Raw genomic sequence first — 17,197 nt, 5'->3', positions numbered from 1 at the left:
TGTTCCTCCGGCTGTTACGTGCAGCAACTTATCGCCAAACATCAGGGTTCATTAACGATTTCGCCAGACTGAAAATACCGACTCTGTGACTAACAAAACTGATTAGTTCAAACAGAATATTCCAAAGAAACGGCCGCGGGTAATACTATAACGACGCCGGAAATGTTACAAAGTTCCAATTTTTCCAAGAAAGATCAGAACCAGAACAATTAAAACTAATTTAAGAAATCAAGAAATGAAGATGGAAGGCAGGGGGAAAAAAAGGACAGTTGACTTCAGAGGAGTTCGAACTCTCTACCTTTGTTGCTGAAAGCCCTATTTGGTGTTTACCACACCAATGTGTTTACTACACAAATTACAATTGTTGGTTTTATTTGGAACTATAGTCCGTTTCAGGTTAACTTTGCAGTGAAGGGGAAGCTACGAGGGAACCGCATCACTCGTTGCTATGGGAACGAAAGCCTCTTAACCAATGTATCGATGCGCGGCCTCGGTAAGGTATGGCCGATTCTCGCCAATCTCACTGAGAAAAATATTTTTTACGTGTAACGTAATTGCACAGTTAAATTAGTAATAATTATAGAATTAAAAGAAAACCACTGCCGATACTTTCAGAAATTAAAGTGAGGTTTTTGAAATCATTTTTTTGTTTTTTGATTAGAAAGTGTTTTAAAATTCAGAAAAAATAATTATCTTATGTGTCGTAAGTAACACTAAAAATTTTAAAAAACAGTCATATGTTTCTGCAATGTTTCCCTTCCCTCATTTTTTTACAAAAAAAAAAAAATCCAAACAATATTATGAAAGCAACGTATAATTTTAAAATACTGTATATTAACCATGGCTCTCAAAAACTTGGGGATTTTTAATTTTTTCTTCAATTTAAATGGAAAAAATTAATATTAAATAAAATTGAGAAGAAGCAGATTAACTCTGTTTTCACGTGTAAATGCAGGAATAGCACCAAATAATAATAATGATACGGAAAAGTTTAGAATTTTTCTACTCACTTTTCTTGCAGAAATTTCCGTCGCTTGACCTCCCCCCTTCCCCGAACGGTATACGTCGATTCCACTTGTTTACACGACAGTTTTTGTCTTTTGTTACGGTTGATGTGCGGCTGCTCATGGTTATTACGAATGATTCTTATCGAGTTTTGTTTACAGCGAGTATTCAAAAACCAAAAATATAGTATTTAGGAATGGAAGAGCAGAGAACTTTAGCGTGTCTATCTCTGGTGAAAATTAAGACACAACTGTCACATAACAGATGAAAGCCCAAACCACTGTGGACCCCCCCCCCCCTCATTTATTTTATCTGAAGAGACACTAAAGGCAAGGGGCATCGAGAGAAACAGGTGGGTGGAAGATGGCGTCTGTTCGTGTGAGTGGAAGTCGCGACTCTGTCAACACTCTCCGTGATCGGAAACTAAAACTATCCCATAAACATGGCAAAAAATAAATAATTAAAAAAAAAGGAAAACCTAACCAAAACTTCTGCACCCATAAACAGCCTCTCACAATAGTATCGGCACTCTCGTGGAAGAGAAACACTTCCAGTAATCTATGAGTGAATATCTGAACTCACTGAAGCCTATTTTTGGGAGAAAATAAAACTGATTGAATATTGGTTTTTATGTAAGCCTATAACTGCATGTAAAACAATGAAAAATTGTATCGTTATAGAAAAGTCAACCAAATAACGAAAATATATATATATTACAGTATACAATTGTGTAACGGAAAAAACACGACAGTGATATTGGCGGGGAAAATTTCTAGGATATCGCGCCAGAGTGTCGTTGCCGTTGCTATGGATTTTTGATAATGGTAACCAATATTTTTTATAATTTAACAATTTTAAACAAGTAAACATCGGTTCAAAACGATGTTTTTTTCAGTATTTTTTTCAAAATCATAGAAAAAATCGAAATATTCTGTATAAAGGTTCATCTTAAACCTCCGATATATGAGAACTATATTTTGCGGCGAAGGAATACACTCTCTACCTTTGTCTTCACTGCAAAGTTAACCTGAAACAGACTATAGATATACCTGGTGGCATATTTCGCAAATGCACCGCTATTTCGCGATTACACAATTTTTTCGTAATTTTTTCCACACAGCCAATCACTTTGCTTCAGCCTGTACGATAATTTTCGTAACTCTACGATATCTTCATTTTCGTATCTGATCGCGGAACAATGGTGCAAACTAGCAGGGGCGTAGCCAAAAATTTCGTTCGGGGAGGGACCACTTTCATTTCGTGGGGGGACCAAAGTGACAGAATAATCGATTTGGCCATCTTTTTCCCTTTTTTCGGTAATTTTCTCACATTTCGGGGGGGGGGACCAGACCCTCAAGTCCCCCCCCCCCCCTCGCTACGCCCTTGCAAACAAGGTAGACATTTCCACTTTCCACTGATGTTCCGTGAGGCATTTCAAATGCGCAATCACGCTATTTTCAATGTTATTATAAAACGATTTCATTTTTTAAACCAACAAATTTATGCATTGAAAGCAAACTTAAATATTCAAACAGTAAAAGGAGTATAACTACTTCAAATTTCTGAAATGTGATAGAAAATCCTTGTAAATTTTACTAAAAAATGTCTCCAATTTATCAATGCATTTTTCGATAGTAAATGGACTAAAAATAAACCGATAAATTATTGTATAAAATATATATATTATGCACGTTAATTAGTCTTAAACAACTATTAAATATTTAAAAATCGGAACTTAGGAAAAGCCACTAAAAGACAACTATGCTTTTTATAACATTATTGGTCTTAATTTCTTCTGCATGTTTTTGTTATATTTAACTGATTTACAGTACTCTTGTATTTTAAAGGCGCATATACACTAGCGAGCCAATCTTGCAACGCACGACCCCCTGCAGCTGTTCTGATCCGCTCGTGGGTACATAAACTTCCTTTGTGTTCGTTGAAAAAACCGATTCCAGGTGGATCCAGTGTTTGTGTGAAAACAGGTCAAGAATAGTTCACAACACCGTACAAATTACTGAAGAACCAATTGCGAATGCTTTTATTGCATGATCCGCGCGCTACTGTATACGCGCATGTATCACCGACATGGCCCTCACAAGGGCGGGTCTGACGGCTCTAGCCCTGGGACCCGCGACAATTCTCACCATTTTTTGCTTTTTCATAAATTAACTGTAGGATAGAGACGGCCCTGAGAAGGGCCCGTGAAAAGTCGGACGGGGGCGGGGGTCCCTTAAAAGATCCCGGCCTAGGGAGCCCTGCTCCATGTGTGTGGGGGGGCCATGATCACCGAAAGCATTTTTTTTGAAAAAAAAATTTCGAAATTTATTACCACCTTCATCACTCGCTACCATTAAGCACGGAATTTTAATCCTTCCCTTACGAGAATTAAAATGAACAATTTTGTTTGGCATGCAGTGTTAATCTATCAGAATACATTCCAGTAATTACATAACGAAGCCACCTTGTGACCGAAAGCACAACTGATAGTACGATAATAAGGTAGTGGGAATTATCGTAAACCAAAATTATCGTAAACCACGAAGAGACGTGATTGGCTGAAATCGTGTAATCACGGAATAGCGATGCATTTGCCAAATTGGCTAACCGGCGCTGCCCGGGTTTTCTTCAATGAGGCTTTTTGGATCACGTGATATCTCCCTCTTTCTTTGAGGGACATACAAACTGTAGCCACGTTAACCAATATGTAGGCTGACCATACTTCTTCGAAAGAAATACGGGACATTAGGATTCCAAATACGGGAAAATACAGGACATTGCCAATTAACGCCAAAACGAAATAAAGTTGCCAAATATTGTTGCAATTGCGGAAAAATCACAATGGCGGGAAATGATTCATTACTGCAAATTGCAGTGGATTAAAATGTATTCCACGAAAAAAAACGTTCACCGAGGCAAATGTGAGAGATTAATATTCTCATATATAGTTGTAATTAGGGTGACCATACGTCCCGTATTTCCCGGGACAGTCCCGGTATTTTCTGTTTTTTTGGTTTGTCCCGACTTTTTAGCAAAAGTGTCCCGGTTTTTCCCGTATTTTGCACGAAGCCTACTTGAATTTTTATTCTTTATTGAAGTCAAAGATTGAAATTATTTTCAACTTATAAATTATATTATGATAACTGTAACTATAAATGAGTATATGAATCTCCCACATTTGTCTTAGTGAAAAAATTTTTCCGTGGAATTCATTTTAATCCACTGCAATTAACAATAATGCTGTATTTCCCGCCATTGTGATTTCTCTTTATTTCAACAATATTTGGCGACTTTGTTCGGTTTTGGCGTCATTTTTGGCGATAATTGGCGATGTCCCGTATTTCCCCGTATTTGGAATCCCGATGTCCCGTATTTCTCTCGAGGAAATATGGTCAGCCTAGTTGTAATTATCACAAAATAATTTATGAAATGAAGAATAATGTCACTCTTTGACTTCAATAAAGAATAAAAATTCAAGTTGGCTTCGTGTAAAATACGGGAAAAACCGGGACACTTTTGCCAAAAAGTCGGGTCGGCCAAAAAAACAGAAAATACCGGGACTCTCCCGAGAAATACGGGACGTATGGTCACCCTACCAATATGGCGACTTCATGAAATAAACAGTAGTGTATTTACAGGGGGGGCTAAGCGGGCAATATCCCAGAGCAGCAAATTCGGAGGGGTGGCAAATTTTGGAGTATAGAAAGAGGGGAGAGAAAAAACAATTTTTTTAAATTCACGTTTCGTAAACGTGTGGAAGTGCACAAAACTTCAGTCAGAGAAACAGTATTTTTGATCCATTGTTTGCGCACGTGCACTACATTTTTGAGGAGCTGAATAAAAGTTAGAGAAAAAAAAATGTAATTACCACCCCCCCCCCCCCCCTTTTCTCTAACGGTTTCCTCCGCTTTTACGGCTGAAGAATAATTCCCCTCATATAATAATACTGTAGTATGCATTTCAAACATATGCGGATATACAGGCTCTTCGAACGTAAGCTGCGGGTGTAAAGTGAACGGGCGATGGGGAGGCGGATTTTCCACCTCACCGCCTATGCTACTGCGAATTTTTTGGAGAACAGGGGCTCTGCTCCCCCCTAGCTACCTACGATTTCAAACTCATAATTAACGATCTATGCTCATATCACGGAAGGATTTCTTATATCCTACCGTGTCCGCAAAATACATATAATGGAGTAATCATTATCTTCCCTCCCCCTCCTCCCCGGAAACCTTTAAGTCAATCTAAGCTTGTGAGCTATGGTGTAGTTTCTCACTCAAAGGTATTTTTATATATATGGTGTCTGCAAGCTGTTAAAGTTTTACAAATACAACGCCACAACACGCAAAATGCCCAACGAGTTGTTGAGAAAACACCACCCTTGTCCGTTTCTGATTTCATGTTCTTGCCCAGTGCCGTCTTAACGCATGGGCCCACTTGGGGCCTCAGAAAAACGAGAAGTAATTGAGTTTTTTGAGAATTTGCCAGATAGAACCTCAAAAAAATCACTTGGTCCGGGAGGGCTATGATGCTCATAGCCTTGACCACCAATTAATAAAATTTGCCGCTCCAAACTTGCGACCGTAAGCTATAGCCTGTTCAACCCCACCCCCCCCCCTCCTCCTGTAAATAAGGTCTCTGTTCGCATCATGCTAAGCGCATAAGCGACGTACGTATTTCTCGAACGGGGGGAGGGGTGCACGATCATCTCCTACGCATCCCCCCCCCCGTCTGTATCCGCCAATAGTGGTCCTGGTTGTTTTGGACAGAAAGTGATCGATCCGGTGCCGCTAGGTGATTTACATTTTTATGTAATAAACTAGCTATAATACCCAGCGCTGCCCGGGTTTTCTTCAATGAGGCTTTTTTTGGATCACGTGATATCTCCCTCTCTTTTTCTTGAGGGACATACAAACAGTGTCCAAGTTAACCAATATGGCGACCTGCGCGATTCATGAAATAAACAAATCTAGATTTACACAGAAACGTAGAAATGAATATATATTTTTCTTTTTTTAAGGGGCGCTAGGTATTTCGATCCCCCCCCCCCCCCCGAACTTCAAGTTATCCATCTGTCTGTTCCAGCTTCCAAAAATCCTTAGTTAAAGCTGTGGAATTTTTTCGATGCATTTTTCACGGGCTCATAACTAATTTTAAAATATCCTAACCCACATGAATTTATGCAAATAAATATCAAAAGAGACAATATGGAGACATTAATTTTCATACTTGAGAAGATATAAATGAAATCAATGATATTTCTCGAATATCCAACTCAAAAGAATAGGTTTGGCTAATTACTTCATATTTAATCTCCTGGGCTTCGTATATCTCTAAGCGAACTGAATATTTCAAAAATCGAGAATTCAATACAATTTTTAAAATTATAGATGGGGCGGAAAATCCCACTAATTTCCGCATTTCTACAGTAAAATCGACAATTTTAGCACTGATTTCTATGAGGATCACCCTTTTCCTGACTCTCAAAGCGATGCTGATGATGATTATGACGTCTATTCAAAAAGCCTCATTACTGAGAGTATATTAAAAATGTGGCAAACCATTATAAACTATTACACATATGACATGAATGTCGCTCTCCACTTGTTAATACAAGATATACAGGAGACTGGATGTTGCGAAGATATTTATTATTTTAGATGTTAATTTTTTAAGGAAGGAAAAAACTGATCTCTGCCTCTACCGGATTTCTACCAATCGAGGGACCCGGGTTCGACTCCCGGTAGAGGCAGAGATGAGTTTTTTCCTTCCTTAAAAAATTAACATCTAAAATAATAAATATCTTCGCAACATCCAGTCTTCTGTATATCTTGTATTAACAAGTGGAGAGCGACATTCATGTCATATATATAGCCCTCTGGTGGCTCGTCGTCCATGAGCTATTAGCTGATCGGTTCACCGTCCATTGCACGGTTCCGTTCGGCACATATACGCTCTAGCGAAGGAAAATCTCTATCTCCTTTGTAGCTTAGTGGTCAGAGCACTCGTCCGGCAATCGAGGGACCCGGGTTCAACTTCCGGTAGAGGCAGAGATCAGTTTTTTCCTTCCTTAAAAAATTAACATCTAAAATAATAAATATCTTCGCAACATCCAGTCTTCTGTATATCTTGTATTACACATATACTAACAGGATTAAAGAAGTGACAAACCGTTGTATAGGCATATACACGTCTGAAACGCATTGCTAGGGAACCACGGTAACCAAAGTAAACGTTCGGAAAGTGATTGTTGAGGCTCAAAAACCATTGTTGCCGGACAGTTTTTTGCCCATTTGGGGCCTTTGCCCTGGGCTGACGAAATTTTAAAGTAGCCTATCGTTCAAGTCGGGTTCCATTTGGTATATATGCAAAATTTGGCGACGATCGATCTAAAATTGTAGATTTGTATAGAGAACATACACACACACAGACAGACAGAAAATCAATTTTATATATATAGATGTGTCAAGTATGGCAGATCACATCTCATTGTTCAATGTCTGCTAAGACTCCCTTTCGGTCCTCAGATATTATAATTATACAATATCTGAAGTATATTGCCATAACAGGGGACCACAGAGCTTTGTAAAAATGAATTCGAATGTGGAGAAATAAAGCTTCCAACACAGGGACGTCATTTCAACTTTTTCCAGGGGGGCAAAGAACATGTACCCAATGATGTATATATACCATTTTTAGTGTGTTTTCAAAAGCCGGGGGGGGGGGGGGGAAGTGTGCAACGGCCTCCCAAATGACGGGCCTGGCTTCCAAGCAAATCACGGTGAGGAAAAACTGCTTTGCTTTCAGAATTCAGCGGAGCCGCACATGAAATGGAGACGTTCTTAATGCATAGGCCTACATGATCCGGGGGCCTGACAGGGCTCTAGCCCTAGGGCCCGGGACGGTTATCATCATTTTTTTGCTTTTTCACGCTATGAATTAGCTACAGAAGGGGCCCATTAAAAGTCTGACCGAGGGGCCCGCAAAAGATCCCAGCCTAGGGGCATTTCATATTTGGATTTTCCAACAGGCGAATTCACTAGATAGTGGTAAGATTCATATATATAATTCGTTTTTAAACGAAACTTATCAGCGATATCTTTGTAGATTTTTCGTACAGAAACTGTTTCTCATAGGATCTTGTTTCGAAACTTAACGGCAGAGTGTTATTTCACTTAATTGCCGGACTTCAATCATCGAGGAGAAATAAAGGATAACTTTATTTCTCCTCTAAGACTTCAATCGATAGATTTACAATTGAAACTGTTGTGCTCGAGTGTGTAAGAAAAGTTTTTCTTCGACGAAAATACATCAGGGTGAGTTTGTGTATTCTAATTTTCGTTATTCACCCTATTATTTGAAAAATAAGCGGTGCGTAAGCTGAATCCAATGAAGATTGCCGAGAAAAGATTATGTAAAATGCAAAGAATTCTATACTGCATGTGAGTTTCAATATTTCAATTTTTGGAAATTAATTGGTAATTATTTAAATTCTCATTTTTTTTTTGGTTGGTGAGTCAGTTTAAATGTATTTATAAAAAAATTTAATCAGGAAAATTCATTTTATTAGCTTCAAACTTTTAAAAAGGAGAAAAAGGAAAAAAAATTAATTTTTTGGCCACTTGACTGGTTAATTACCTTACCCTATCATAATTACATGCAAGTAAGCATGCATTGAAAGAATTTTGTATAAATTCAAAGATTTAGGTAATAAAATATTTTCATAGATTAGGTTCGTTACAAAAATAATTATGAAGAAAAAAAACCATGACTTTTGTTTTTGTTTAAGATTCCAATAATGAATTATTAGAAATTATTACTAAAGTACTTATCACGGGAAATAAAGAATAATTTTTTTTTTAATTTATTAAGTACTGGAGCCGAAGAATAAATAGATGATGGTGGATATATATTGTAGCAGCATATGAAGAGGGATGTCTCTTGGGCTGTGCCACCTGCACAGGGCACTGCTATAAGGAAAAGTACTTAACGGCCGTATTCACCGTCCAGTTTCAGAACGCGATCCAGGGGGTGAACTATCTCTGCAGTCCTTAGTAACTACTAGTCCTAATGAACTACCGGTCGGAGGACTGCAGCTAAGGACCACTTCAACTACTAGTAGTTAAGAGGTACTATGAACTACCAGTCCTTAAGGTCACGTGACGTGAAACAGTAGTTAGAGGGAGAGAAAATTTTTGGTTTCGAGAGTAACAGATCGCTAACCAATGGGGATGCCGTTTGAAGCCTACAACTACTACTAATTATTAACAATCGTTTTTCCGCAGTGGGTGGTGGCAGCGATTTCATGTTTACAACTGATTGCAAACAAACTTTTTTTTCCGAGGGACTCCCACACATTTTTGTCACCCGTGCTTTGCAATTTTTTTACTCTAACATCGCCAGCTAGTTTAATTATTTTGTAAACGTGTATGAGACGTTGCATTTTTCATCTTGCGACTTTTTTTAGAATAAGATTCTGTATTTTTCTTGTCCGAGCTCATGAATCCCACTTTTGGATACTTGAAAAAGGGAGTATCTGGGACCCCAGCTGCATATAAGCGGGTCGCATACTGATGAAATCAAAATTTGAAAAAAAGAAAATTCTTACAACAAAATGCAAAATTTTAAATTAAGGTTACCGGCACTAGTTGAGCCTAGGGTCGTAGTGTGCCTTTCCCTTTTTTTTTGGGGGGGGGGGGTTCTTCTTGAAAAGGTTATTATGCAAAATAATTGTAGATTTTTGGGCCCCCCCCCCTATTCGCCTCGGGGGCCCTACTTGAGGCCCCAGCTGAATACTAATTTTAATATTGAGTGCCACTTTTTTTTAAGACCAATTTGTTAAAAATGATTTTTTTTATCCATTTTAAATTCATTGAAACAATGAATTGCAAATTATTTTCGGAGCAACTAAAATATTATTGATAATTTATAATTAAAAGAATTAACTGCCTTGCTGTGTATTGTAGTTCTATATTTTAAACTATAGGTTTCTCCTCAGTATTAAAAAATATCAGAACACGATTTTCTATGAATGAGCACTTACCTGTTAATGGAAGTGAATACTTCAATATTTAAAATATATATACGTCTATATTAAAGATCTTTCATCAATTTATCTGTTTCATTTGAGTTGATTAGAAGATGAATGATTGATTGAAATTGATTAATAGAAACATGAATTAAATAACAACTTGCACATATGATTTGTCATACAAAAACATTTTATTTCAAACATATGTTCATAGAGAGTCATCATAATCACAATTTATTGGTTGTACTTTTCTTAGAAATCGCATCTTTCAAGAATATAATTTTTTAAGATTCATAAATTTTCATCTGCATCTTCAAATGTTGATTTACCTGAAATTAAAAAGAGGAAGAAAAAAAAACACTTTTATTATGCTCATCAATATTTAAATGTACTGTATATTTTATTTCAAATTATAACACAGTCTTTAGTTGTATAAGTAGAGATAATTCGTGCACAATAGCACTTAGTCGACATCGAGTCGACTCGCCACCATTTTATCACAGTAGGATCCAAAATGTATAAACTGTGTTTTGCAAGGGAGGCCTGGCATTCCACATAGATGCTCATGTTCATGTCTAGATGTATTTACCTAGGTCTTCACAAATCTTAGGAGCCAACATTGCAAAAAAAAAATTCATACCGACACCTAAAATTTCCTATGCAGATCATAAAATATTTGGAGTTTATGTCTGAATCTTCCAACATGTGAAGATCATCACCAAGTGCTGAAAAAGTTGAATATAAATTTTTTTTTACTTCGGATTATTTCTTCTAAAAATATGCTTGGCTGCCAAAAAATTTGGCCCGCGCCTTTTTCAATTTTTCGAGCCATGTTTCTACCCTAAAATTTTGGTCAGACAGATGAAGTGCAAAAACCTATTGGCACGCAGCTTACTATATATTTTCACTCTACTCTTTCAGCTTTGCTCTAAAACACATCCTTAGCAACCGTTTGTGGATCGGGGAACCCCTATTTAAATTAACATAGAAATTTTGCAGTGTTGTATGGTCTCACTAGTTAAAAAGTATGATATTATTTGTCGTCAAGTATATTGTTTTAATATTTTCATTCACAAAATTTGCTCATCAGTAAATACAACACGTTTTTCAAAGAATTAATATTGCTTTTCAGTTAGTAAAGCTTCTAAAAGTTTTTTTTTAATGTCCTCCCTCTCATTTATATAGCCAAGACAAGTTTTTCAACAGTACATGTTTTTTGTTTTTACTTGCACTAGTCAAATTTTGAGTGGTATAGGTAGCCATTAAGAAATAGTCTATCTTAATTTCCTCAATTCAATTATGTCAAAAACAGTTGTTCTTTCAATAGTATCTGAAAAAATTATTATAAAAATAATTACTCATAGCAAGATATTTCTCGAGAGAAACCAATATGGTATGGACTAAAAACGATGCCACCTTCCCCCCCCCCCTTGCTTATTTTGTTTTTGCACATATAAAATGTGTTGCTGAAATTACAATAATTTCAGAGGGAAGTATGTTTTTGTTAAGTTTTATATTGAGAAATATTCAAGTGATTTTACAGTTTACAATTTTTATGAATTTTTTCAACTTAAAATTGAATGTGTATAAAATAGGTTATTTTATTCATCATGCAACATAAATGAGAGACTGAAATACATTTCTTAATAAACGTGTGAATTTATGTAATACAGCCTCTCTGAAACGCTATTATGATTATGATCTGATACAACGTCAAAATTCTGTGGGTGGGATGGTGGTGTTAAATCGGGTTCGACTGTATTTGTTCCACTAGGGTTGTTGATACAAATAAAAAACAGTGAAAATGATGATTGTTAAAATTTATGTCATTAAATCATGCATGGAAATATTTTATTTTACATGAAAATAATAATGGAAACTGTTGCTCAAAGTCAAATACAAAGAATTAAAATTACCTTTGTTTGCTCTGGGAGAATTTCTTGGTAACCTTGAAAACCTTCACATAACTTCGTAGCTACCTACAGCCAAGTTCCTGGGAAACAAAATTTTTCAGAGTTAGAAAAGTCTCACAAATGTATATACACTAATATATATATAATCTCTCAGCTGTTTACTAACAACATTGTTAAAAAATAAATGCTTGTTAAAAGTTTCACTTCCATAACATCTCAAAATGTTATATTTTAAAGTTCTTAAATATTCGACATGGAAATTTGTTTTCTGTGTTTACCCATACACACAAAATCAAAAACAATTTTTGACAAAAAATTAAATTTGAACACACACACCAAGGCCATAACCCAAACACTGAAGTAGTAATACGTTTCGAACACTAATCTGCTTCGTCTAGTTATAATGTATATACCTCAATAAAAACTGTGCCTGAAATTCCAACTTTGTTTTTTAGTTCCATTGTACGAATTTCATTTTTCATATCAACAAAACAATATAATGATTCCTTATTAAATATTCCTCATCTCAGAGCGAGTTACAGAGTGCAATTTTTCAGGAAGTGGCACATGATTTTTTTCTCAAAATTTAACTTTCACTCAGTATTACAATATTGTTCATTTGAACAGTTCAAAATATCAAATCTATATTTTAATCCTTTACACTAAATTAAGTGCATGAGTTTTACAAAAATTAATATTTAACATTACTGCCAATTTTTACCATGCTTTATTTCAATTTCACCATTACTCATCACAAAAAAATAATTAAATTTTTTGTCATTTAGATGCTGTAATTTATTATCAATGAATTGTAGCTTATTAGTTACTTTGTGCATTGAAGGGAGGTTGATCTAAAACACAAATTTTCAATTTCCTTATTTATAGGCGATTATTCATAGCATAGTCATCCAAGCACAATTTTTATTGTGCCAACAATATTCAAATTATTTATTTACACACATGCTCAATTTATTTAGACATAATTTTTCATTGAAAAAAATTAATACGGCAAAAAACATAGAATGTAAAATTTCAATCTGATATTATCGTAATTGCAGATTTATGTTTCATTTGCCATGTAAATATTTTCAATACAATCCAAAGTATACATGGGCTATTTGATATTTTTCAGCATTACCAAGTGGGATCCACTGCCCTATTGATTGCGTGACATTATGCCCATTTATATTTTTAAATAACGCATGTACCGAGCAAAAAAATATTAAGAATATTTCTAAACACGTTTCTTATATAGTTCGATAGCAATAAAATAATTCTTACCTCAGTAATGAACATGCTAGCACTTCGTCGTGGCTTCGATCGCCGATGACAACATCTAGTTTTGCAGGATATAACGATGAATCACTTCAACTTTGATGGCATCGAAGATATAATCTCAGTTATGTCCGTCATTATTATCGTAAAAAATGGTTTAGGGTGAACTATCTCTGCGGTCCTTAGCCGAAAAAAAGTAGTTAAGCCCCGATTTGTCCTTAGATGGCCAGTAGTTCGACTTTTCGGTACTATCTCTAAGCTAAGGACTTTTTTTTAGTAGTTACTTAGGACCGCTGCGAAGGACTGCCTAGCACCAGTCCTAAAGCAGCAAGAAAAGTAGTTCACGGCGGCCATCTTGGAAAAGAGGAAATTTCGTCTCTGGCCGCGAGTTCTCGCTGTGATATTTTGTGATGAAATATGCTGGTTTTTTTTTCGAATTAAACCATTTTTTACGATAATAATGACAGATAAAACTTGGATTATATCTTCGGTGTCATCAAAGTTGAAGTATATCATCGTTATATCCTCAAAAACCTGCTGTCGTATACGTGTATATTGACATCGGCGATCGAAGCCACGACGAAGTGCTAGCATGTTCATTACTGAGGTAAGAATTATTTTATTGCTATCGAACTATATAAGAAAAGTGTTAGAGATATTATTAATATTTTTTTGCTCGGTAAATGCGTTATTTAAAAATATAAATGGACATAATGTCACGCAATCAATAGGGCAATGGATGTCACTTGGTAATGCTGAAAAATATCAAATAGCCCATGTATATTTTGGGTTGTATTGAAAATATTTACATGGCGAATGAAAGATGAATCTTCAATTACGATAATATCAAATTGAAATTTTACATTCTATGTTTTCTGCTACATTAATTTTTTTTAATGAAAAATTATGTCTAAATGAATTGAGCACATGTGTAAATAAATAATTACAAATACAATTCATTGATAATAAATTATAGCACCTAAATGACAAAAATTTTAATTACTTTTTTTGTGATGAGTAATGGTGAAATTGAAATAACGCATGGTAAAAATTGGCAGTAATGTTAAATATTAAATTTTGTAAAACTCATGCACTAAATTTAGTGTAAAGGATTAAAATATAGATTTAATATTTTGAACTGTTCAAATGAACAATATTGTAATACTTAGTGAAAGTTAAATTTTCAGAAAAAAATCATATGCTACTACTTTAAAAATTGCACTCTGTAACTCGCTCTGAGATGAATATTTAATAAGGAATCATTATATATTTTTGTTGATAAAAAAATGAAATTCGTACAATGGGACTAAAAAACAAAGTTTTAATTTCAGGCACAGTTTTTAGTGCTGAGGTATATATATTATAATGAAAGGAAGCAGATTCGTGTTTGAAACATATTACTACTTCAGTATTTGGGTTATGGCCTTGCTGTGTGTGTTCAAATTGAATTTTTTGCCAAAAATTGTTTTTGATTTTGTGTGTATGGGTAACGACAGAAAAAAAATTTCCATGTCGAATACTTAAGAACTTTAAAATATAACATTTTGAGATGCTATGGAACTGAAACTTTTAACATTTAAACTTTAAACAAGCATTTATTTTTTAACGATGTTGTTAGTAAACAGCTGATATATATATTGTATATACATTTGTGAGACTTTTCTAACTCTTGAAAAATTTTGTTTCCCAGGAACTTGGCTGTAGGTAGCTACGAAGTTATGTGAAGGTTTTCATGGTTACCAAACAATTATACCAGAGCAAACAAAGGTAATTTTAATTCTTTGTGTTTGACTTTGAGCAACAGTTTCCATTATTATTTTCATGTAAAATAAAATATTTCCATGCATGATTTAATGACATAAATTTTAACATTGTGTCGCATCATTTTCACTGATTTCATTTGTATCAACAACCCTAGTGGAACAAATACAGTCGAACCCCCGATTTAATGCCACCATCCCACCCAAAGAATTTTGGCGTTATATCAGATCGCAGACATAATAGCGTTTCGGAGAGGCTGTATTACATAAATTCACACGTTTATTAAGAAATGTATTTCAGTGTCTCATTTATGTTGCATGATGAATAAAATAACCTATTTTATACACATTCAATTTTAAGTTGAGAAAATTCATAAAAATTGTAAACTGTAAAATCACTTGAATATTTCTCAATATAAAACATACTTCCCTCTGAAATTATTGTAATTTCAGCAACACATTTTATATGTGCAAAAACAAAATAAGCAAGGGGGGGGGGGAAGGTGGCATTGTTTTTAGTCCATACCATATTGGTTTTTCTCGAGAAATATCTTGCTATGAGTAATTTTCTTTATAATCATAATTTTTTCAGATACTATTGAAAGAACAACTCTTTTTGACATAATTGAATTGAGCAAATTAAGATAGATTTCTTAATGGCTACCTGTACCACTCAAAATTTGACCAGTGCAAGTAAAAACATGTACTGTTGAAAAACTTGTCTTGGCTATACGTATAAATGAGAGGAGAGGACATTAAAAAAAACCTTTAGAAGCTTTGCTAACTGAAAAGCAATATCAATTCTTTGAAAATGTTATTATCATATTTACTGATTAGCAAATTTTGTGAATGGAAATATTAAAACAATTAATATAGTTGACGACAAATAATATTATACTTTTTAACTAGCGAGACCATACAACACTGCAAAATTTGTATGTTAATTTAAATAGGGGTTCTCCGATCTACAAGAGGTTGCTAAGGATGTGTTCTAGAGCGAAGCTGAAAGGAGTGAAAATATTAAGTAAGCTGCGTGACAATAGGTTTTTTCACTTCATCTGTCTGACCAAAATTTTAGGGTAGAAACATGGCTCGAAAAATTGAAAAACATTTTTGGCGCCGGCCAAATTTCTTCGCAGCCAAGCATATTTTTAGGAGAAATAATCCAAAGTAAAAAAAAATTATATTCAACTTTTTCAGCACTTAGTGATAATCTTCACATATTGGAAGATGCAGACATAAACTCCAAATATTTTGCGATCTGCATAGAAAATTTTAGGTGTCAGTATGATTTTCTTTTTTGCAATGTTGGCTCCTAAGATTTGTGAAGCCCTAGGTAAATACATCTAGACATGAACAAGTGCATCTGTGTGCAATGCCAGGCCTCTCTTGTAAAACACAGTTGATGTATTTTGGATCCTACTGTGATAAAATGGTGGCGAGTCGACAAAGTGCTATTGTGCACGAATTATCTCTACTTATTCAACTAAAGATTGTTATAATTTGAAATTATATATACAGTACATTTAAAGATTGATAAGCATAATAAAAGTGTTTTTTTTCTTCCTCTTTCTAATTTCAGGTAAATCAGCATTTGAAGATGCAGATGAAAATTAATGAATCTCAAAAAATTATATTCTTGAAAGGTGCGATTTCTAAGAAAAGTACAACAAATAAATTGTGATTATGATAACTTTCTATGAATATATGTTTGAAATAAAATGTGTTTGTATGACAAATCATGTGTGTAAGTTGTTATTCAATTCATGTTTCTATTAATCAACTTCAATCAATCATTCATCTTCTAATGAACTGAAATGAAATATACGATCAAATGAAAGTTATCAGGTGAAGTTATTTGTTGGAAGCTAAATATGAAACAGATAAATTGATGAAAGATCTTTAATATAGAAGTATATATCTTTTAAATATTGAATTATTCACTTGCATTAACAGGTAAGTGCTCATTCATAGAGAATCATGTTCTGATAGTATTTTTTAATACTGAGGAGAAACCCATAGTTTAAAATACAGAACTACAATACGCAGCAAGGCAGTTAATTCTTTTAATTATAAAATTGAAAATAATTATCTTGTAAAATTATCAATAATTTATTATTTTAGTTGCTCCAGAAAGAATTTGCAATTCGTTGTTTCAATGAATTTAAAAGGAATAAAAATTGATAATAAAAAATCATTTAACAAATTGGTCT

At 34.6% G+C, this 17,197-nt stretch overlaps 1 long non-coding RNA gene across 1 annotated transcript; it reads left to right on the top strand.

Annotated features, from left to right (window-relative positions):
* Nucleotides 1–13,363: 13,363 nt before the first annotated feature.
* LOC149086548 (uncharacterized) lies at nt 13,364–16,637 on the top strand. Its single transcript, XR_016196133.1, has 3 exons — nt 13,364–13,831; nt 14,915–14,991; nt 16,567–16,637. It is a non-coding gene; the product is annotated as an uncharacterized LOC149086548 (long non-coding RNA).
* Nucleotides 16,638–17,197: the final 560 nt, after the last annotated feature.

The sequence above is a fragment of the Pholcus phalangioides genome, unplaced genomic scaffold (assembly GCF_987345545.1).
Source record: "Pholcus phalangioides strain wild (caught in Gottingen) unplaced genomic scaffold, Ppha-v1.0 ptg000004l_1, whole genome shotgun sequence".
Classification (NCBI taxonomy): Eukaryota; Metazoa; Arthropoda; class Arachnida; order Araneae; family Pholcidae; genus Pholcus; species Pholcus phalangioides.
This window is presented reverse-complemented; position numbering and strand designations above follow the sequence as displayed.